We start from the raw sequence: 24,731 nt of genomic DNA on the forward strand, positions 1-24,731 counted from the left end.
AACTGTTGATGAAAATGAACAAACGAATAAATCAGCAATTCTATTTGGAACGATGAATGGAAGATATTTAGCTTTTCATTGATAAAACATCACTGTGATATTACTTGTGGTTTTCCTGTATCTTTTTCCTTGTACACCCTCGGTGGTGATGTTATCTTTTTTCCTTTGGAAAATGAGTAACACCTAACATTATGTACATATACTCTAGTCTCTTTCTTTGGCCAGAGTGTTTTTCCGATGTATTTTTTTTAACCGACCTCTAAATAAGAGTAGGATCTCAGTTCGTCGAAATCTTATTTTTTTTGCATCTTTCATATTTATAAAGGAATTGTCGCTGATATCTTTTTAAACTTATTTAAATGTCACAAGAAAAAATACACGTCAAAAAAATGAAACGTTCACAGGAATAGGTAGAAAGCTATTGTAAAATTAATTGTATTTTCTTTAAAAGAGTGTCCATGAAGTTTCTTACCGGTTCTTCTCCATGAGATCAATTCTTTGGAACCGTGCAACTAGTTTGACTCGAAAGAGCTTTTATAGACCTATTTGAAATAAAAAAGATTGACTTTGACTTTGAATGTACGGAATAATTTATCCAGAGGCAACCCTGTATTGCCACAGTTATTAGCATCTTATCATCGAACAATGGAGTTAACAAAAAACTAAAGAGCCGACGTTAATCTACGTAGTCATCTCGCTAGCGATACGCCCACGACTTCGCCTGGTTTTTGTGTAGACACGCTTAATATACGGACATATAAGGTGTACTTTGTTATTGGTAGATATTTTGCAAGAATTGTACTATTTTGGATCAATTATGGTTCAAGATTTTTTTAGCTCTACTAACGGAAACCCAATTATGGTGAAGTTTTTTCGTTCTTGCCTCAGAGTTGTGCAATTAATAAATAGTTTTAATTATTAAGCAGCATCATCGGTAGGTATAATTAATTCCCGTTACTTGATATTATTCATCATCGCAGTCCACTGCTGGACATAGGCCTCTCCAAGTGCACGCCACTGAGATCGATTTTCGGCCTCTCGCATCCAGCTCCTGCCAGCGTGATAGCAGTAGGCTAAATTCCTCCTATGGGCTTGATATTATTGCATTTTCATTATTCTTTTTTTTATTACATCTTTCAGCTGTCTTCAAAAACTGTTACGAACATCTTGAGTGACAACTATACATACACTTGAGAATGAAATACTTGCTCAATTTGTTTCAACTTGTCTTGCCAATCACACGTCGGTTTTTTCCATATTTTTCGAACACGTTACAAATACCTAGTAAAGACTGCAATTACATAACAAAAGCGTATACTTTTTATGCACATACTTGTAGAAAATCAAATTACTCTTGATACGATCAAATAAAATAGACACATTGGTACTTACTTTTGAAACGAGAAAAAAACTAAAATGATTCACAAATCTCATCTTTAAAACAAGGAAATAGAGTATATTTTTCTTTGCACGTGTTAAACACGTAATAAATAATACCATGTGTTTTGAGTTCAAATTAAAAGTAACAATTTGAAGTCGGACAAAAAACATATAAATTCGACTTCGATTCTTTCGACAAAAAGTCCTAATTACTTAATTCAATTAATGTACAATACGTGTATTGGCTACAAGGCATTGCCAGGGCAAAAAATTCAGTACCACCCTGAGGTCTGTAGAAATTAAAATAGGTTTTTATGATAACATGCATAAGCCGGAGGTTAGAGTCGAACTAATATTAATTCTTAATAGCTTTTGTTTATGCTCGGTATATGCATTCGAAGTAATTAAATACTGCTGCGAAGATATGCTAATAAATTATTTATCTTCTGAACCGGTTTAATGGACACAGTTGTCGTTATAACTAAAACCTTACTTCCTTGCTAATATTATAAATACCAAATTTACTCTGTCTGTCTGTCTCTATGTCCGGCGTTTCACGCCAAAACTACATAACCTATTCAAATGAAAAGTAGACATAGCTTGGCAAAGGCAAATTTTTATTCACGGGCAGGAAATAATTCCCTCAGAACGTTGGTAAAAGAGCTAGTAACAAAAAAAGTAAAAAAAAAAAAAACAAAATTGCCTCCAAGATAAGATTTGATGAGCATTATAACCTTATTGAGGTCTCAAAAAGATAGTTATTCGACCTAATTCTAGCATCAAATAACAGTAAGTATCCACTTATTAGCTACCCACTCAACAATCTAATCTAGAAAGGTCAAACCGTTTTGCTGGACGTAATTGACACCAAAACCAAAGCTTGACACGGGCAGCCTTACAAATGTAATGATGGACTGTCGGTGTGTTTCTCAAAGTATACTGTTTTTATTTCGAGCCGAACATGCTTCATATAAATAGAATTTAAATAAGGTCATTTTTTGGTGAGTGAAAAAGCATCAAATGACCCTTCCAGCTGTGACTGTCGCTACAGTTAGACTCAAAACCTACCTATGTTTTCTTTTGAGCTCTTGTAGAATAAAAATGTGCGTTTGATTCTTCGGTTCTTTCAGCACTCCCGCAGTGAGCTGCTCTAATGAGACTATGATTTGCTTGGAATGTAAAGTGTATCATGTGCATGTTATTCCATCACTTTAAAATTCTTTAAAGGGATATATCAACCTGGCAAACCTGAAATTACGCTTCACTTAATACTTACTAAAAGAGTAACATTCGTGTAATTTGTACAATTGATAATGCGTTTTTTCAGTCATTCTCAAATGAGAAAAACATTTTTTTTTGCATGAACTTCATTAAAACTCAAATTTAGAAATCCTTCAAGTATGCCCGCCCACTATGTCCAGTTAACTTTGAAAACCACCGTACTATCAAAATCAATGTATGGACACCGCGACCTAAAATAGGGTGAGCCCTCCTGTCATCGTCCGTCCAGCCCAATCGATGCATGACGTCACTCCACTCATTATCGTGTAATCACGCTACGTTCCGTAATGGTGTTAATGTCGGCACTAATTAATTTTTAAATTTTATGGGCCTTAAAATAATGTTTTTTGATGTTAACTGCGTTATAGTTTTAAATGACTTTATGGGGGATACGAATTTAAAAGAGTATTTAGTTTAATAAATGGGAATATCAATCTGTGAGTTATTTACGTTTTACTCGTTAAATAATTGGAAAAGCATTATTTATCTACATATATTTTTTACTACTAACATGAAACAGTTTAATCAATATGAGATTGAAGCTATCATAGACCGTCTTGAGTTCTTGCAAGTTAATTTGTAATCGATAAAAGATACAATTAAAACGAAAAAACCTGATCTTCTGGTTCACAAAATTGATACTATATACTTAGTTAAATGCTTTGTTATCACAATTCATTCAAAATAGGCCGATTAGTCATGGTTTTTTTTCTTTTTTAAGTTTTTTTATTGCGTGTCGATTATTTCAATTACAATAGTGTTGCTATAATTATCAAGTATTTAATAGCTTCGATCTTAGAGACCGCTTACTAGTTATTAATGAGAATGTTTATATAAACGAGTTTGTTACTATTTTTATTTTTATCCTGTTCATTGCACTGTAGTTTTTGTCGTAACAATGATGTCAGTCGATATACGAGTTTTGTTTTTTTTTTTTTTCGTTTTTGTTTTAGAAGTCGTATGTAGTTAATTTGAATTCTGTGTTTTTTGAATTACATGTGATGTTAAGAGCAGAATGAAGTACCTAATTGTTGAAAGTTAAAAGGTATTTAATGTTACATAGAGTACAAACATTTTAAGTGTCTAATGGGTCCGTTAGGAATTAGCCCTAAGACATCTAATGAATAATTGCCTCCTCCTAAAACATTAATGTACATTATCCCTTCCTTTTACAAAGTGCTGATGTTCAAATACCACGAGAAATTATCGTTTCAACAACAGTCAGTATTAACCAGAATACTTTTCTTGTATAACCATAAAAGAAAAAAACAACCATGTAACCTATCATACTTTAACAAACAACGCAAATTGAAAGTGCTCACAAAAAACATACCTACAGAACATAACAATCAGAGTTTAGGAGGCAACATTACTGCCAATTCAAACGGGTCCTTTCAGAGAACCCTCTTAAAATCGATGAAACTGTCTATTTATATTTTCTCCCTTCCGGCAACAGTGTGTTTTACCCTTCATAAAGGCTACGCACGAGCCATGGAGAACAAAATGACTAGCGGAGATGTCATAACGCAATATCTTCTAACCACTGTTCCCAATATTCTATCTATCTCAGCCTTACTACAAAGACTTAAACAACTGTTCAACACTTGTCTAAAAATGTGTGGCTGCAAAACAGACCTTATTTCAACGTGATAATCTGTCATTTTTTTGAGACAAGTGTTCAACAGACGTTTAAATGTTTTTGTGGTACGACGGTCTGTGTTTACTAGAAAAGGAATTTTGACATAAGCTCCAAACAGGTTACGTCAAATTCCTATCCCTAATAAGATAAACGACCTATCTAGGTTATTGGGATCGGCAGTAAGAAAGTAGCGTCGCCAAAATGCGGGTGTTTGGGGGACAAGAAACGTTACTGTTTTCGCCTTTATAAGCTTTCTTCGGAACCCACCGGCTTTGTACCCTACTTTGACAGATGTCTCTAGGAATCCTAACGCTTCATCAGTTACAAGTAATTGATTGTTTCGGTTCGTTACTTGACCTACAAGACGACGCTTGACCTACCTATCTTATGTCATCTCCGCTTATACTTTCTCTGTGGTTTTACCCTTCATAAAGGCCGAAACACACGACCTTTGTCTTATTTATTTATTTAAAGGAGACCCTTATTATTAATTAGGAAGTTACAACTTTGTATTGTGGTTACTTCAGTTACTTGTAGCGTCTCTTTTGTGATGTAAAGGCTTAATCAGGATGGTTGTTTGAACATAAGAATACCTCATTCAGAGAAAAAAGTTTTGATGTATACGCAAGTAACTTTATAAGACAACCAGCCGTTTTCCCGCGGTTTCACCCGCGTCCCGTGGGAGCTACTGCCGGCACTTTTTGAGTTTATCCATTATAACCAAACAAACAAAGTTTTCCTCTTTGTAATATTAGTATAGATAAAGGGACAAATCAGTGGCGTAGCGTGGGTATCTGCCGCCCGGGGCAGTTGTCGATTTTGCCGCCCTTTCCAGTGTATTTTTTTTTAACAAGTGTTACTGGCCGTTTGTCATTTTTAACCGTTTGACTTCAAAAAAAGGGCTTTTTTTGTATCGACGTTAAAAATCATCAAATGACCCTTCCCGCTGTGGGTTAGCAGCGGTGAGGGAGTGTCAGACTCTTACTGATTAAAAACCGTCGTGTTCTGTCGAAGGCCTTTTATGTTTTATGGTAACTCTTTCGAACAACCCGCACCCCCGGCAGAAGGGGGAGGTTCTCAAGTAGATTTTTCTTTTATATCTTTGTTACTTGATTTCTGGAAGGTTTTAAAATTCCAAATACGCGAGCGAAGCGAGCGGGAAATTTTTATCGGACTTAAAACAAATTTAAGTAAAATTTAGCCCAAACGTACTTTTTGTTTGTTGACAAATACAAAAATAAGGACCATAATACAGTTTGTGAATACGCGAGCGAAGCGAGCGCGAAATTTTTATAGGACTTAAACCAAATATTACGTAAAATTTACCCCAAACGTACTTAACTTTTTGTTTGTTGACAAATGCAAAATCAAGCGTATACAGTTTCTGAATACGCGAGCGAAGCGAGCGCGAAATTTCAATTATTTTGTATTTAAGACTCAAAACCAAAATTACGTAAAATGTAGTGTCACGTGTGTTTTAAGTACCAAATTTTAACAATAATTAATTTTAAGTTTCAACTTGTTTAATGTTTTGTTATTATTAGACAGTTTTATGTAGCGGCGCAGATACTAGTTGCGCACATTTTTTTTATTGGGTAAATTTTGCCGCCCCCTAAAAGCTGCCGCCCGGGGAATGTGCCCCCCCTGCCCCCCCCACGCTACGCCACTGGGACAAATTATTATATTAAGAACATGTAGGTCGACAGCATTAACAAGTGTCATGCCATTTTATATGCCCTTAGATGATATTAATACATAATCAAAATCTATCATCTTATTTTTTTTTTATTCCAAAAAGTTGAATCAATTTTATATCACTTACAAAAATAAGTCGTCCTTTTAATAAATTGATTTATTTACAAAACAGACCTGTATTTTTTTTCTCTTTAATTATATTTTCTGTACTTAACATGCCCTTGTATTTACGTTAATAACCTTGAGAGTTTGAGTACGAAATAGACGAGACTCGAGATGTTTAATGCGATGAACTCATGCTTGAGTTTGTACAAGTTTAATTGGCTTATTTGAGTCTACTTCTGTATAAATACTGTATAATAATTAGTTGTGATGCAGGTGTGTTCTTATGTAAGTTAAGGCGGAGTCATATTGTGTGGTAATGACTAGGCGATGAAGGTGCGGTGTTTTTATTTAAAAAAACTTATTTTTTTGTGTTGTTATTTATTTTATTTAAAAATTTTTGTATACACACATTTTTTTTTTGTGAAATATACCTACATAAATAAATCATATTTCTGGGAATGGGTTGGCAAAATTAATGGAGAATGACAGGTATTATATTTAATAAAATGTATTTTTTTGTCAATTTTATTTAATTTTTTTTTTCATAAAATATACACGTGCGAATACTAGGTTTTAAGTAACTCGGTTGCATAAGCATGTGATGTGTGTGATAAAGACGACCTAGGAATTATTTCCGTCCATATTATTTAACATTTATTTTGAATTTTAAGTTCGTCAACGGTTTGGTTGGCTGCACATGTTAGCATAATACTATTAGGTATATCCTTGAAGAAATGCATATGAGATGGAAGCCTTTAATATTATTGTTTTTCGGGCATCTTCATTTTACGTCGTATCAATTTATATCAGTTTTAAATGCACATTTTTATACATAATGTATTTTTTTTACTGAAGAAATCATCGACATTGTTAAATGCAAATTATCATCCTCCTGCCCTTATCCAAATTTTATTTGGGGTTGGCACAGCATGTTTTCTCCTTTCATACTCTTCTATCTGCCGTCATCTCATAAGTAACATTCTTTTTTACCATATATACTTTCACACGATCCATCCATCGTTTATTCTATTGCTAAATGCATATGTGCTAACGTTAAACGTCGCGATACGAACATGAAATGACTCTTTCCTGCAACTTTTCAAACAAGCAACGGCTTCCAGTCTAACCGGATTCAGCTGAGTACCAGTGCTTTACAAGAAGCGACTGCCTATCTGACCTCCTCAACCTAGTTACCCGGGTAACCCGATACCCCTTAGTTAGACTGGTGTCAGACTAACTGGCTTCTGACTACCCGTAACGGCTGCTAACAATGTTCAATGACAGTGCCTTCCGAAACACAGTCCATGGTGTCTAAGATATACTTGGAAAGAACAATAACTTTTATTAATAAATATGTTCTCTTCTCCACAGGTAAGCATCTTGAATAAAGATCCAACAGCCGAGTGAGTACCTACTTAGAGAAAACTTAAGACTTTTTGGCAATACGCCAGTGTCTTTTCAACCGTGACATCACGAGCTTTAAACAAGTTTTTAAACGGAAAAGAAAACTTATATCTTCACTTGAAATAAAAGAAATAAGTCGCCAACTTTCCTCGTTGGAGCAATTAGGCGAAAATAATTTACCGGTTTTGGAAACCAGACTTCTTTTTTGGGAGTAAGTGAATTGTCACGTGTTTGAGCAATTTGTGCTTCGACTGGGCGACCCATTGGACCATGTGAGTCAGGGAAAAGAGAGTGCACCAATGTCTGCGAGTACGCTTGTGTATAAATGGGTATACGATTCAAGTTGAGAAGTGATGGGCTGTTAAATAAAGTGTAGGCAAAAGACTTACAATTATAAAACAATTTTTATTCAGAATTTCGATAAACAAACTTCAATGTACACACAGCCTTATTTAAGGTGCAATCACCAGTTACCAAACCAGGAAATGAGGTAAACTATTTAGTTTTGCATTGAATCGAAGTACGCAGTCGACAGTCATCCATCTTCAAGTAGCCAATGACTTCATGGCTAAAACGTCCCATGATGCTATAACATGGAGAACAAAATGACTAACAGAGATGCTATAATTGAAATTCTCCTAAGAAAGTAGCGCACTAAAATTCTTGCGTTCGGGAGACGAGGAACTTTACTGGCTCCAATCTCTTCTTTGGAATCCACCCATTTTTTTTAAACCAAATTACCAATCAATTTAGGCCAATCTTTGACAGATGTCGAACGCCTCGTTAATTCACTAGTCGAACTCTTCGTTTTCGATACCTGTATTACGTATTTGACCTAGAGAGGGCGCCTGACCTGCCTTATAGCATCTCCATCTTTCCTTCCTCCGTGTACCACAATCATTGTAATTGCATTAATAATTATATCTATAAGGTTTTACGATGGAAAAACAAGAAAATTGATCATTATTATAAACTTGAAGGAGTTATTATTTATTTATACTTATGTCCGTTTAATGGTAATAAGTTAAAGATTATCTTTTCCTTGATCTAAGGGTGTATGCGTCATTTATCATCATTAGGTATTTGTTTAGTCACAGGAAAATACGTATAGGGTAAACAAGTTAATACGAATATTATCATATTTAGATATACCTTAACAATTTAAATAATATAATTTTATCAAAAAGGACTAAGTACCTATTTTTTTCATCTCTCCACCGTACATTAAAAATATGAATTTAATCTATGCAGTTTTGAAAAAAATACTACGTCTTAAAAAATCAAACCTTGTTGGTGTAGATCATAAAATTGATAGCCCCCCTTTTTAATGAAGACATAATAAGTATTTTATTGTTCAACCTATCCTATATCTAATTACATAAAATGTTTAAAAGCTAGTTATTTCTGCATGTTTATAGTGTAATTAAAAAGGAATAAACTAAGTAATAGTTCGCTCATCAGAAAAACATTAGAGGTGCGCTGTTATATGCTTTTAAACGTGATAATACTTAGTCTAGATATTTATAAATAGGTTTGTTTGCTTCTTTTTTAAGTTCAAGGCGAATAAGTCCATTAGGTGATATGTTGAATTTATTATTAACTAGCTTCTGCCCGCGACTTCGTACGCGGATAAAGTCCCTTATGCCAGCGACTACGGGGTCAGCAAAATCAAAGATCTGAACCGTCTGATATTGAATTTTAAGGGCCCGTTGACTTGAAAACAACGGAATACGCATAGTCATTAGAAACGTTCCATATATTTAATTTTTGTACTTCAACGGCAAAAGCACAGCAGACTAAACAAAACGCTGAGAACTGAACCGCAAAAGACGTGACCATAGGGATAAAAGTAGTGATTCTAATTAGTCCGCATTTAAGTTGTGTGTGGCAAAAATATTACACGTATTATATATACAGTTTTACCAAGGGGTATTGGGTTGAGCGGGTAACTGGGTTGTGGAGCTCAGATAGGCAGTCGCTCCTTGTAAAACACTGGTACTCAGTTGCATCGTGACTGGAAGTCGACTCTAACATAATTGGGACAAAGGCTCTTGAGATAATAACGACAATAATAATGAGATATAAGCACCGCAGGATATCTGAGGCTGATGACGGGGAGTAGCGACCCCGGTGGGCTATATATACTGAGTTCTCCAGGGAGAGTATACTGTCCCCCATCTCCGGCCGGTCGGAGTGAACCATGACGGGGGTAGGTCTCACTCCTCTGGCTTGGCTTGGCCGTTCAGAGTGGATTCGCTAGAGCAGGGTTAGTAGCCCTGCTCGGAGGATAGGTCTATAGTGTATAAAGGAATAATCGTCGGTTTTGTTTCACCATTTCATTAAAGTTGTCTCAAAAGGGCTTCAGAGTGTTGGCTTCGGCCCCACGTTTGCCTCCCAAAAATTCGGAACTCTGTAGTCCCGAGGTCTGGAAGAGACATACAAAATAATAATGAGCAAATAACACAACAAATTCGGAGAGTGGGGGCTCGTGACGCCACGTCTAGGTATGTAAAATTTGTACTAAGCAGTGACTTAACACGAAATTCAAGCGTTGTTGTATCTTCGTTATTATTTGTTTGTGAGAGAGAGAAAAGAAAAATACGTGTCCATTATTTTAGGGTTATCTAAAAGACGGACTAATCACTTTTTTTGATTCACCATACCTATTTCATAACATTCATTTCTATACATTTCAAGTGTAGTATTGCTCTTGAAGTTCCACATCAGGTGTTCCAGATCTTCGATGTATATACGTCAATAGAGAGTGCTTATCAGGTTCAACCACTTTTGCTAAAACGTCATATATTTATATGCTATTGTCTAGCTGGACTCCTGGAGTTCCACATCAGGTGTTTTAGATCTTCAATTTGTATAAGTCAATAGAAAGTGCTTATCAAATTGAACAACTTTTGCTAAAACGTCATACCTGTATATGGTACAGAGAAGCTGGACTCTTGGGGTTCCACATCAGGTGTTCCAGATCTTAAAATTTATTATCTCAGCTGAAAATGCTCATCATATGAAACAATTTTTGCCATGGCACCATTTTTGTATCTCTTATAGTTTTGTTGGTCTGTTGGTGTTCTGCATCAGGTCTTCAAGTTTCGAAGATAAATTATAGCCTATATGTTGACCAGGCTTAATACTGATACAACACAGAAAAAAACATTGAAATCCGTTCAGTAGTTCCGAAGATTAGCGTGTACAAACAAACAGACATACAGACATACAGACATACAGACATACAGACAGAATTTTTTTTTTGGATTTGTGCTCCATTACTGTTTCTAAACCCCACCCAATTATTATTTTTTAAATATATTCAATGTACAGACACAGTATTTTTACAGATTTATTATATGTATAGATTATTATATGTATAGATGAGAAAATAAGTAGTCAATGAAACTTAGTTCTTAATTTTTGGGGTTTCAAGTATTAAATATTTTTTAATCGTTCATAATTCAGTTCTGTAAGTCAGGTAATTTTAAATACATTGCATAGATAGGCAAATAATAAATCTCAAGTTATTCAGATTTCAAATATTAAACTTTAAAATTCAAGATGAAAGTTCCACCCCGATGGTTTCGTACTTACATCATAATGTGCCTAGCTTTGCCTAACTCTGTTCGGGTTGGCTTCTAGTCTATTGGCTTCCGTGCTTATCCCAAATTCTTGTTTAGAATTCAGCATCTTTTCATACGGGTTTTCTCCACTAAAGCAAGTAAAACCAACCACTACCATAATAGGAAGAATTATACCGCCTTTCCTCAGACCACACACAGAACCAGGCCTATCAACGACATAGCGATGAGCTTGTACTAAACTAACCTTAGGACCTTAGGCATCGTCCTAGTAGGACGCGATCATTGCGCGAGCTAGCAAAATGATTACCACATGTATGTGCGGGAGAAAAAACTATGTGTCCTATTGATCATCGAGCGAATTCACGATGAGAACAAGCAACCGTGTATTTAAGCAGCTCCTCGTTGTTCTAGTGGTCGCAAGCTATGACTAAGGTGTCGGGTTCGATTTCCTGGTCGGGCTGATTTTTTTTTATATAGGTACTTTCACAAAACAGCCCGTTGGATCGGGAAGAGAGAGGGAAGTTCTCTAGAAGTTGGTGATTGATTCACCCCAATGTCGGTCCTGCGCCTGATCTCTCTCCGGTCGCGTCGGATTGCCGTCCCATCGGGCTATGAGAGTGAAGAAATAGTGAGTGCACCTGTGTCTGCGCAAATGCTTGTGCACTATAATATGTCATGCGCTGCTGTCTGATCTACTTATATGAGAACAGCCGCAGTGGCTGAAAACGGCCTTGGACGTATTATTATATTTAATCAGTGGTGCGGACACGATTCGTGCGAATTTCAATTAGGACACCTATTCGAGTTCAATATTTGATCGTGCGTTCGTACGAGTATACGATGTTCGCGCAATGGCGTTCTATCAGGACGTTGCCTTACACGTCAAGTTCAAAACGGCAATTACAGAAACTAGAATTTCTGTTAATCCTAGTTAAGATTATCGCCGTGTCATCGCATTAAGTGCTCTTTGTATTCAGTACTGGAAAGTTGAAACGAGTTCAGTATTGGAATTTAGATGGATTATGTTCTATGCTTTACCGACTTTGATGCAGGATATGTTATGCGAAGACATAAAAGTCGTGCTATGTGAGGAAAGTCTTTAATTATGGAACTATTATAGACGAAAGAAAGAGGATATCATCGTCATCATCATCCTTTTTATTCCCCCACTACAGAGCATAGCCCTCTTCTCATACTGAGAAGAAACAATCGTCAATCGCAACTCTGCTCAAGGCGGCTTGACGAAAGTAAATTAATTGGACGTTAGATACAGAAGGATGAAAGAAGAAGATATTACACATACAATTTATTCACTTCAACATTTATATGTATGTACCTAAGTGCTATGTACCTACTTCTGTAAATGATTTATTCGCCATATAAATGATGCATGTGTTATAACTTGCATTTTATTGCAAGTAGCAAATACATCGATGAAAATAAATAAAAAGAACAGTTAAAATTCTAAAACACAATGACTACAATACAATAAATTATTATTTATACAATGCTAATTTACATAATCAATAAAAGTATGAGTCCATGCATTAATATCTAGTTCTTGCAAATAACATTAAGGATTTACATAAAAATGCCGTTGAAGCTTATATTGAGCTAAAACACTCGCATTCAATACAAAATATGATCGTTTGTAAGCAAGACTCGAGAACATGATAATTTATTTTTATTAGCCTGATAGGGATTTTTTTTCAAGTACTTAATATTAAAGCAAGGATTTGAACGAAAGCAGTATCTGATAAAAAAGGCATGTATCTTTGCCCCATTACTCTTGAATCGCATCAAAATATATACAGTAAACCATACTATAGGTACTTAGGTATATTAAAATTTCGATTATATTTTATACCTATAAAATGGTGAGTTTAACTCGGTAGTTTTGGAGCAAAGAACAAACGAACAAAAAATAAGCCCTATTTATAACATTAGTTTATATAATAACAGGATGAGCCAATTATTTAACAAAAATAACTTCATTCCTTCAACGTATCCTATCATTAGTAAGGTGAAAGTTCCAATTGTCGTCACACACGTCCCGTCTTTTTTCGTCACAATGCCACGGTTGAGGTAACAATGTTGGTCATAAGTATCAGCTTAATCATCGTCTTGTAATAAAGAAGAGCGTGTGTTATACTCACGACTTTTAACTTGAGATACTGTCATTGTATACTCTGTAGTACTCGGGTACACGGAGTAAGGTAAGATGAGCAGATATGTTATGCTGGTGTTATTATAATGCACATAGGTCACGCGCCTTCTTCTAGGTCAAATATGTACGATAGGCATGACCGAAACAATCAGTTACGAGTGAATTAATTAAAAGTTCCGGTCCTTTGGAACATCTGGCAACGATTTTTTGGTCTTACAAAAATGGGCGGGTCCAAAGAAGGCGTATAAAAGCGGAGACAGTAACGTTTCTCGTTTTAAACCCACATTTTAACGCGCTACTTTCTTAGGAAATTTTCCGTTATGGCATCTCCGCTAGTCATTTTGTTCTCCATGAGATACTATCATTGTATATTCTCTGGTACTCAGGTATTGTTAGCGTGATGATAAAGTATTAGCGTTAGTATTTGAAGCGGATGCTGTTATAAAAAACATGTTATTACGCCACAGGAATGATGTCACGGTAATTATTTGTTTTAGAGGTTATTTTTTATATGCTGTGCAGTATTACAGCTTCATACAAAAAGGATTAAACACGGATTTGGTATTTTTTCTTCAGAATAAATTACTGTCATTATTTTAATTAGAGGTAATGCATTTGAAGCCGCAGAGGCAACCGCGTACATATTATTTAGATTTATAAAATTACAGGTTGGTTGCGTTTTATAGTTAAAATATTCATTTATCAAATGTATTTTTTACACTTTTTAGGTAATGTTAATTTACAATGATATGATAAAAAACATGCCGTAGATGACCGTACAAGTATGTACGGTCATCTACGGCATGCTACATTGCTCACTCTTAACGTTACAAAAAATACAGCATTTAGTCCATACAGACATCTTACAAGAATCTTTTCTACAACAATGTCCAACAATTACTTAGCCCACATACCTGACACAATCTTGTAATTAGCGAAACCTCCCCACAAAACAACATTAACTACAGAAACATGATTACAACGACAAAAAGAATGAATTCTTGACGAATAGCGCTTATTATACGTCTGTGGCTGTCTAGTGACGTCACTGGACGTGTTGATTGCACATCATTACTTTGTCCCGTGTCGTGTGTAATTGAATACATGTGGACGACAATGTGTGCGTTCACCCTACGTCTTTGAGTGAGGTGATTAGGTTTACATTTTATTTTGTTTGGTCTTAGGGCCGCCGTACACGGACTGCTCGAGCAGTTAGCGGCTGAGTGAAATACACGGACCGCTCGAGCGGTCGGCGTCGACTGCTTGAGCTGTCGGTTGTTGACTGCTCGAGCTACGACCCAACTGCTCGAGCAGTTGATTTTCAAAAAACAGTCGGCAAATGAGAAAACAGACGCCGCGAGGCCGCAAAGGGCGGGGGGGAGAGGGAAGTCGGAGAGCTGTCGACTGCTCTAGCGCAGTCAACGGCTCGAGCAGTCGGTGTATGCCTCGCAACCGCTCGCGAGCGGTCGACGGCACGATGGAATTTCATCATGCAGTTGACGGCTTGAAGCGGTCGCGACTGCTCGAGCAGTCGTGTGTACGGCAGCGAATGAATGACTATAGTTCACTGCGCGGTCGCGGCTTTAAGCAGTCGGTTTCAACTGCTTGAAGCAGTCCGTGTACTGCGGCTCTTACTTTAATTTGGTTTAAGATGTGTATGTTATTTATTTAGAGGTTAAGGTGTTCTTACTTACGTACATTTACATATATTTTTAATGCCACTATACTGTATCTAGTCTGTTGATTAAAGAAGAAATTTAGCTTCAGCCAACAGTTTCATCGGAGTCCCTTGGAAACTCGACACACCCAAATAAGAAGCCTTCATCGATAAATGGGCTATCCTATCTAACACTGATTCCAGTTGCTCTTAAGACTAACTCTTTCAAACAAACAATCTAACTAAAGTATTATAACACCAGTAAAGATGAAAATAGATATACTATGGAACACACAGCAAATAAATCCGCGGGAAAAAATAAAGAATATTTACAACCCAAAATTTCACCCTAATAATAGGTATCTATGCGTAAAAATACGGGTGTAAATTAACCTTTTTAGTTGAAGTAGGTTAACAAATTGCCCACTTATCTTGCGGGTAGTTAAATTGACGGCCTTAGAATTGGGTCACTGTTACAGGAGGCCGTAGAATGGCAACCATAGGCTATTTATTTTAACAAGGGAAACACTGTGATAGTAAAATGTATATATGTCTTGGTTTAGGCGTTTCAGGTGTAGGACAATAATTTCTATGTACTATGAAGCAATAATTCGTTATCGTCTTCTGCCTAGCTTTTTCCCAACTATGTTGGGGTTGGCTTCCAGTCTAATGGGATGCAGCTGAATACCAGTGTTTTACAAGGAGCGGGCAACCCAATAGCTAGCCCTAGGATAGATTATACCTGATGTTTGCAGGTTTCACATTGAATGAAGGATTTGTAAGTGTGTGTTTGTGAACGTATGTTATCTGTTCTGGTCTATTGTTAGCAATAAAAGGCTGAACTTTACATGAAAACCTCACGATGATAAAAACAACCTAACCTGCTTAAGTTTTACTTACTAAAAATAGTATTTATAACAAAAAAAAACTTTGAAAACAAAAAGATAACACGTGCAAATGTTACCTAATTATTTACTCGTTATTATGATATTATACACATTAATTTTAAAATAAATCCTTGGTAAAGGTGCCTTTAGTTGTTTGTTACCCCTTAGTTCAATGTCAGTAACAGGTTATATGTAAATGTAATGAGAACATCATAATTTAGGGTTATTTTTAAATTATACGCGGTGAATTTAAGTGTAAACAAGTATAATGGGCTCGTATTTTCTCCATACAACTTATATTATCTAACTATGATATTAAATTGGAAATTCCTTTTTTATCATTTGCACTACTCTCTGCAAACATAATTTATACGGTTCAGGCGTGCAATGAAAGCAACATAAGTTTTAGCACACAATAAAAATAGAGAATAACTACAAAACAACAGTAATACAACATTCCTACTTCAAAAAAAGCCTATAGAAAACACATCACCCACTTTCCTACCAAAGTCGGTTAAAAAGCTTTTTCCTAGTCTAAAATAAACGGCCTATTTCTAGACCGAGTCCATGAGGCACTTAGGACAAATAACGTCCAACGTTAATATAGATTCATATGGCCCCTAGTAATAAACTATCATCGCGCCCCGGTTTCGGCCGTAAATTGTTATAAAATACACCGTCTATATATAATTTATGAAGCTGTTAATATCATTTTGTGGCACAAATTGTTTTAATAAATATTATGAGGTTTTTTTATTGGAATTTATCGTGTTATGGGATTTTTTGGTTTCATAAATTGGTCAAATATCTTTTAAGGCAAAGTAAAAAATATTCTCAGGTCAGTAAATGACAGTTTAAACATCGGAAACCCCAGTTCTAATTTTATCTTCATTAAAAATGACTACCTAAAACAATTTACCAAAGGACAAACTGTGTATCCTAAAATAAATTAACTTTAAAATCAAACCCGTCCTTTGCATATTCATTTCAATTCGCATTTCGATATTTTTAACAATCGACCGTTTGATTAAAAAAAAATGTGAACGGACATTCTCATCAGTGTGTGTTCGAAATGTTCCTCTAATCAGTCCCTTAATGTTCGTTCGACTGTGTTAGAGAGGTTTCATATATGACGGTATAAACCCAGCGATTTTTTGAGTTTAATTTGTTTGATGGATGTTGAGTATGTAGTAAGGATTTGTGATTTAAATACGTCGTGAAAGATGGTAGGTATATCTTTCTTTTATGAACTCTTCAGATTTTTGTCTGATCGTCAACGGTCAATTACTAGGTAGTTAGACTTCTGTCGAACCAAAGTCAGCTACAACTTAAAAATAATTGAAAGTATGAATGTACGTTGGTACCTAATTTGACAATAGTAGAATAAAATAATTGGATTGCTATATAAATAAATCTCTACATTGTAAATCATCCAATCACGCACCTTATTGAATTGAGATATTAACCAGTTTCGATCCAGTTCCAACCACAACTTGTATTTACCGACCTCGTTTTATTTTCAACTGCACAAAGGAATTTTATTTTGCTCTTATGCCAATTATCACACCATGAGATTTATTGATTTATTCAACAATTTGCACGCTGGTTATCAATGTCAGAAAATGCAATGACCGTCGACAATCATACAAACTCATGAAGAAAAAAATGACTAGCGGAGGTGCCATAACGGAAAATCGCCTAAGAAAGTAGCGCGCCAAAATGCGGGTGAGCGGGGGACGAGGAACGTTATTGTTTTCGCCCTTATACGCCTTCTTTGGACCCGACCATTTATTGTAATAACAATAATCCTTGACAAATGCCTCAAAGAACCTTAAAGCCTGGGTAGTTAACTCGTAACTGATCGTTTTGGTAATTTCCACTGCACTAATTTGACCTAGAATAAGGCGTCTGACCTACCTGCATTACGGCATCGCCGCTCATCTTTCGTTACTCTATGTGCAAACCCTTTAATGCCAAAAGCAAATGTCAAACGCGAAATTTATTTTGAAAAACTTACCTTATTGTAATTTATTGTATGCGAAATAAGTTTGGAGGCAAAAAGTTCGCGGCGTCGGTCGCAATTTGCAAACATTATGCATCACCCACCATCGATTTACGAGCCAACGCCATTTTTAGGGTTCCGTACCCAAAGGGTTAAACGGGACCCTATTGTTTTCGCTCCTCTGTCCTTTCGTCCATCCGTCTGTCACCAGGGTGTATCTCATGAACCGTAGGTATACCGTATAGTAAGAGAGCTGAAATTTTCACAGATGATGTATTTTTGTTATCTGAACACTAGAATTAAATAAATATTTTTGGGAACTCCCATACAACAAACGTGATTTTTTGTCCGTTTTATAAATAATGGTACGGAACCCTTCGTGTGCGATTCCGACTTGCACTTGGCCGGTATTTTTTTGTGAGCAACTTTTTTCAAGCCATTGTGTTACCTAATAAGCTGGATAAAGGGCGAAGGGATTAATAAGTCCCTATTTAGTTGGCACAATGAGATCTTAAAAAATATATTCTTTGCTTTGCTGGCCTTGGATTTAATCTTTTGAGTTTGTGGTCGTCTTCTTAGCTACAGGTTAATGAACGGATATTTTATCAACATTTTCGTGAATTTCTAAATATTTTTCTCTAAGCTTTCGGTCTGTATTTTATGCTTATAAAGCGTTAAGTTAGTGGATTGTGGAATATGGTGTGATATTTGAGTTTTTGTAATTTATATTGAATTTTGCCTTTTGGTATTTTAATTGGTGTACATGCCTAATAAAGAATATATCTATCTATGTCTCTATCTATTACGTTCTTTAGTCAGCAAAGTTTATTTCCTACATACAAATGTTCTTCCATATTCTCAACATACATTATTATACGGCGAAAAATATCATGTTTATCTTATCTCGTAATATTTTCTAAGATAGCAAATGCATTAGCTTCTGACCTTACCAGTTAAAGTACGGTCGTATTCGCTTTTAGCACTTAAAGAACGACTGTCGCAGTAAGTGACTATTTCCCATATACTGTAAGTGAATGTGTGTTATGTAGCGGCGGGTTAAAGTGAGAGTGGGGAATATTTGAACCGGCAGTAATAATAATGGTTCGGTTATAGGTCAAACCTTTTCAATATATTTCTTCTTGTTTCTAGACACAATAAACTTTAAAAGATCTTATTTAGTAGGTACTGTATTTTTAACTACTTACTATTGTTTATTTTCTATGCAAAAAATACTGAATTCGCGTTCGTTGAAACTTTTAGTGGAAACTGCACACAAAAAGACCATGTTTGATCATAAAACACCAAATATTTTTGATATTCTAAAAACGTGCATAAATAAGTCCTTTTCTCGTCCCCTTTTTATGTAATACAAGTCTTATTTCACAAAGTACAGAGTATATAATCTGTCCTCACCACAGTATCCAAATCGTATGACTCCACATAAACTAAATGGACCACTTCGCTTCTAGGTCTTAGTTTACTACCTATAAACCTAAAACGTTTGACATTTCTTGTGATGGTTTTCAGGACAGTTTACTTAGGTGTTAAAGTTTTTAGAGCTCTGATGGTCATTCATTGCTGGATTTGTTAGACAAGATTTGGTCAAGACTAGGAACAACGTAATCAAGGTTTATTTCGAAGTCGAATTTACATGAAAACTCGGATTGTTTATTAGCTACGGTTCCTCGCATATTAACACACTTTTATTACGTAGCTCTGTATGTAACTATGTAAAAATTTAATCAGCTTCCAATAAGTCGTAGCGTCATGAAAATTGGCAGCTGTATCTATGACTGATGACAATACAATGATTAGAACTGTCGAACTGATCTAGTAATTTAGTTGGAAGATGTGAACTGGAACTTCAAGATGTAACATCGAATCATAGCTGTGTATAGGTACGGGTATTCTTGTCCGTCTTCATCAATTCTCTCTTATCATAACTTTATATTCACGTCGCAATATGACGTCATAACTTTTTATCACGTAGTTAAAAGATCAACTAATAAGAAGGTCAAGTTCATGGTACAAAGTACGAAACATATTACACTTATGACCATAATAATATGTAATGTACGATATGATTATATCCTGTCTTATGCACTCTTTATGAAGAAAACAATCCTCCCATTAAAACAGAGCAACCAATTATAAACAATAAAAATATATCGATAAAAATATTGAAGCCAATATAAAAATGACTAACATCTATTATTTTTCTATCAATCACAATAAACCCAATAAATTCCCTCTAACAAGCAATCAACTATGTTTTAATCGAGATTGTATCGACAAAATTTCCGTATCAAGGGCATCTCTTAACCCGTTCTTTGCCCTTCAATATTAAAAAAAAATGCGTCGTAAAAATCGAATGACCGAAATATTCGAGTTGACCCATAAACTTAATAAAGGGATTCGTTCCCACGAGTTTTAATTATTAAAAGAACTATTCCCTCTTATGTGGGAGGAACTGACCATAAATTCCGGCCAAATAACTGACCGATCCCTATTTGTAACCGATTAGTCGAATTTCTAAATCGATGGATCGATTTGGTGATACGAATCGGAGAGGCGTGGCGGACGTTTGAATTTCGAATGACTGGAATAAATTGGAGGGAACTTATTGTTCTTTATTTCAATGTTCAAATGTTTTTGAACACGCATGTCTATGACTGTCACTGTAATAGAGATGTGCTTACACATATTTTGTACTTACCTAATATTCGATATTAGCTACTCATGACAGTGTTCCCTATTATTACCCGCAGTCATCTGCCTAGCTTCTTCCTAACAATGTTAGGGTCGGCTTCTAGTCTAACCCGATCCAGCTGAGCACCAGTGTTTTACAAGAAGCGACTGCCTATCTGACCTCCTCAACCCAGTTACCCGGGCAACCCAATACCCCTTGGTAAGACTGGTATTTGTGCTAATACATACAAACAGTTGTACTTAAAACATAGTATCAAAGTTTCTTAGTAAAATAGAGCTTCAGTATTAACGGGCTTGGAACACCTTGCGCAATGTACCGAAGTTTTTAACTATTCCGTATGTTATTTCACACATATTGTTGAAACGTAACAGTAAAATGTTTCTAATACTTTCTTGTGAGTTAGTTGACAATGTGCCAAAGTGACAGTTTTAGTTTAACCTATTTCCCTCAATTAACCGTCAAAATACACTAGACGTTACGATTTTACGCCCAATTGACTAATGTTTGAGAGTAAACGTTAATACAAAAGTAGCAAGAAGGTCGCGTCCCACAAAGTGAAAAAAAAAACTACAAAAATACAGCAAACAAAAATACACAGACAAAAATTATTAAATTAATCGTTAATAAGAAAGGCTATTAAAATTAAAAAAATAAAACCAGTTTATTAAGTCTATATTTTATGTATGGGTTCTGTAAAAGTAACTTGATTTAGCTCCAACGACATATTTCCCTCATATGCATGCTTCAATGTATTCCGCTGTTTATCATGCAAATAAACCTAATTATCGATACTCCGAAACTTCATAGAAATGTCAACAAAGCGTGTACAAACACAATGTTTGATTAATCCAACATTTATTCACAAATAACTGCATCATATCGATACAAACCGCTAAATAATAGGGATGGGAACAATACGTTACCACACAATCGAGTAATGAATATCGAATCGATATCTCGATCATCGAACAATGCCGTACCGATCCCAGATGGTATTTGGTCGTTTAGCATTCAGTAATGAAAAGACCCAATCAGGTATCGGAGGTATGATCCTAGGTAATTGGGTACCGGTTTCGGTTTCCGTCAAATTTTCGACCATTGTTCCGTTTTGATATTGGACATGGAAATGAATCCTTGGAATTATAGAATAGAATACGTGGTTTTTGTGTAGACCGTATTTTGACAAAGGTGAATGGTTGGTCAGATTTCAAAATATTGTATTGCTTTTCGGGTCCCAAAGGCATTTTTATGAAAACGTAGCGATACCTGTCATATACTTAGACTTCGTCAACTTGAAAACATAATTCTTTGTTATACATGCATTTGAAATTTCCAAAATAATATTGAGATAAAGTAAACAATCAGAGCTACATCATATTATTCACAATCAATGCACACATATACATTGATTCACACCATATGTCTATCTAAAGCTTTCACAACCCTTATGTTCCAATTGCCGTTTCAAACCAACCAATTCTAAACGCGTCATTACCAGCAACACATCCTGAAAAAAATAAAAAAAAATATTTCCACAACCGACTCTTTAAAATTGATTAATGACCTCAAGTATCGATACCACACTCGTGTCACATCCCTAGTGTTGACGTCGGTGGCGTCCAACGAGCGAACAAAACGCCTATTGTCCTGTTAATAGCCCATCGATCTAGCAAGTCAACTGTGACCGACCACAAAATACATAGGTACAGAAGTCAATCTCATGTATGTACTTCACTTTTCATGCCTAAACTCGGCGGTCGCGCTAAGGTTGTCAACTTTTTTATGCGCATAAAACTAACGTGGTAGTGGTACTCGTATCTAATTATTTATTTATTGTTGAAAATAAAACAGGAAAAATGAAATATAAACCAATAATAATAAAATATTTAATGTGGCATACAAGAGGTTAATAAACACTTTCAACGGAAATTAGTTTGAACAAGATGCCGAACTTTTTCAGAAACAAATTTATAATTTTGTTATTCAGACGTATATACCATAAAACACTATGTAAAACAAAGTACCTCTTTACTTGCGAAAAAAAACAATTGTATGTAATGGGTTGGTACAGTTCCTGATCTAAGCTTGCTTCTACCTACAGAAACCTTGATGTGCGAGTCCGACTCGCACTTGACCGGTTTTATTTCGTCTACCTACTCTCGCCATGATCACAAAAATTTATCAACTCCTACTACCTAGTAATAATCTTTGAGGGTAGGCAGGCTCGCCTGGGTCGACACTCATCATCATCATCATCAGCCTATCGGGGCGCTTACCTACCCACCTAATTGTACCTACTGCGTTTATTAAACGAATCATTGAAATATGAGAAAATAACATACTATAGGTACTATAGGTACATTACATACTATAGGTATTTACCTCTCTGATTCAACCGGCAGGCTAAAAAACGACAGTTCACTGTTTATTGTTGTATTAAAAATTTAAAACAACCGTCCACTGAACAATCATAATACGACTTTTTTTTGTTGCTCCATTATGACTTTTTCTTTTGTTATTAAAATTAAAAATATTACAGTCAAATTACAGTTAGGTATCACAACGCGTGCACATTTATCGACCTTGTGTGTGACGCGCGTATCTCAAGAAAGCGGCAGCCGCGCTCGCACTGTTTTGAGTTGTTTTGAGACAGCGCGTCTGTGAACACGCACACAGAGACACCTATGTCTGCGTGACTCGAACGCGCTTTGTATGTAGATTGACTTCTGTACCTATTTATTTTGTGGACCGACTTTGTGGGTATGCTGACTCCAAACAATACCAGTCAAGTGGAACCGTTCTGATTTTTGTTGTATTTAGATTTTATAAGCCGTGTCATGGGTTTTGTCAATGGGAGTTGAATTCCCATAAAAGAAGGCTGATTTATCCGGTCAATTATACTAACAAAATAATATGCAGCAATAATATGTACCACATTTGAAAGCAAATATGCTTCCTACTTTAAACTAATTTAGTCCCGCGTGTAGTTCAAATTTTCTACATGATTTATTGAAGATCTAACCATTTTCCCGCGGTTTCACCCGTGGGAACCACTACCCATAATGTAGTTAGTTATTCAGAAAGTGTGTAGATTTCGAGCAGTATATATATATTTTTTTAATCAGTCTAGTAGTTTTTGTGTTGCATAACCATTGAATGGAATTACACGCAAACATTTTTTTTAAGTCCAGATATGATCCTTGAAATATGCCTAGCACAATAATTAAAAATAATTGATGTATAACACCCGCAGACTTGCAACCAAACAAAAAACACCATTATTGTTTCTGGAAACACCATAAAGTAATCAAAGATGACTTTTACGCGCGCCATCTTGACAAAATGGCGCCGGCTGTCAAACATGAACGCAATAAATTAGTTTTTGGAAATGTTACCAAAGACGTAACGTATAATTTTTGTGTTTACGATTTATGTTTTGTTTATTATATGTTGCTTTGAAGTTTTAGTATACCTTACCTACGTGAGATTTCAACCGTTTTATTTATAAACATTATCATTCATCATCATCAGTATGGACAAAGTCCTCCTCTCACACAGAGAAAGACTGAGCATTGATCATCACGCTTGCTCAATGCGGGTTGATGATTTCAGATTTTACAGTCCAGGTTTCCTCGATATCTATTAATCAGTCATTTATGTCCAAGATACACTTAGAAAATACATACAAACTTAGGAAAGTTGCATTGGTACTTGCCTGATCTGGAATCAAACCCCTTCAGAGGTTGGTGCTTTACCCACTAGGCCACCACGACGACGATTAAACTTGCTTCTTTAACTTGCTTTAAGAATATTTATGTATGAGAATGAAGTGAAGAAAAAAAATGTAATGAACAATATATGTATGAGAAATGACGAACTCACTATATGCGAAGACGGTCTTTAATTACCACCGATCAAAAATAGAGCCGATGATAAGATTACTATAATAGTACTCAGCAATCGTCATACAATTAGTCATCATCATTCTATTTCTTTTGTTAAATTCTTGGACGGTAGTCAAAAACATAGATCTCATTAAAGCGCCATTTAAAAATAAAATACTCAGATAAAATGTAAAAAAAAAACTTAAATAAAAAATGTCGGTTAGAAAATGCTACATTTTCAATGAAAGAATGTTTATTTAGATCTTTAAATAAAGTTTATTACTTTAATCTTCGTTTTAACGAGATTTTTTTACGTTTCATTCAATATCGGTT

General features: G+C 35.5%; 1 protein-coding gene across 7 annotated transcripts in view; it reads left to right on the forward strand.

Annotated features, from left to right (window-relative positions):
- Window positions 1–24,731, forward strand: part of LOC110373989 (pseudouridylate synthase RPUSD2) — a 427,971-nt gene that overhangs the window by 332,660 nt on the left and 70,580 nt on the right. For 2 of the 7 annotated variants that reach the window (XM_049852158.2, XM_064035230.1), the window contains one exon: window positions 7,472–7,503. The exons of the other annotated variants lie outside the window; for them this stretch is intronic. The gene's annotated coding sequence lies outside the window, so the exon portion shown is untranslated. The remainder of the gene's footprint in view (window positions 1–7,471; window positions 7,504–24,731) is intronic. 7 annotated transcript variants of the gene reach the window in all.

This window comes from Helicoverpa armigera, chromosome 6 (assembly GCF_030705265.1).
Source record: "Helicoverpa armigera isolate CAAS_96S chromosome 6, ASM3070526v1, whole genome shotgun sequence".
Lineage (NCBI taxonomy): Eukaryota > Metazoa > Arthropoda > Insecta > Lepidoptera > Noctuidae > Helicoverpa > Helicoverpa armigera.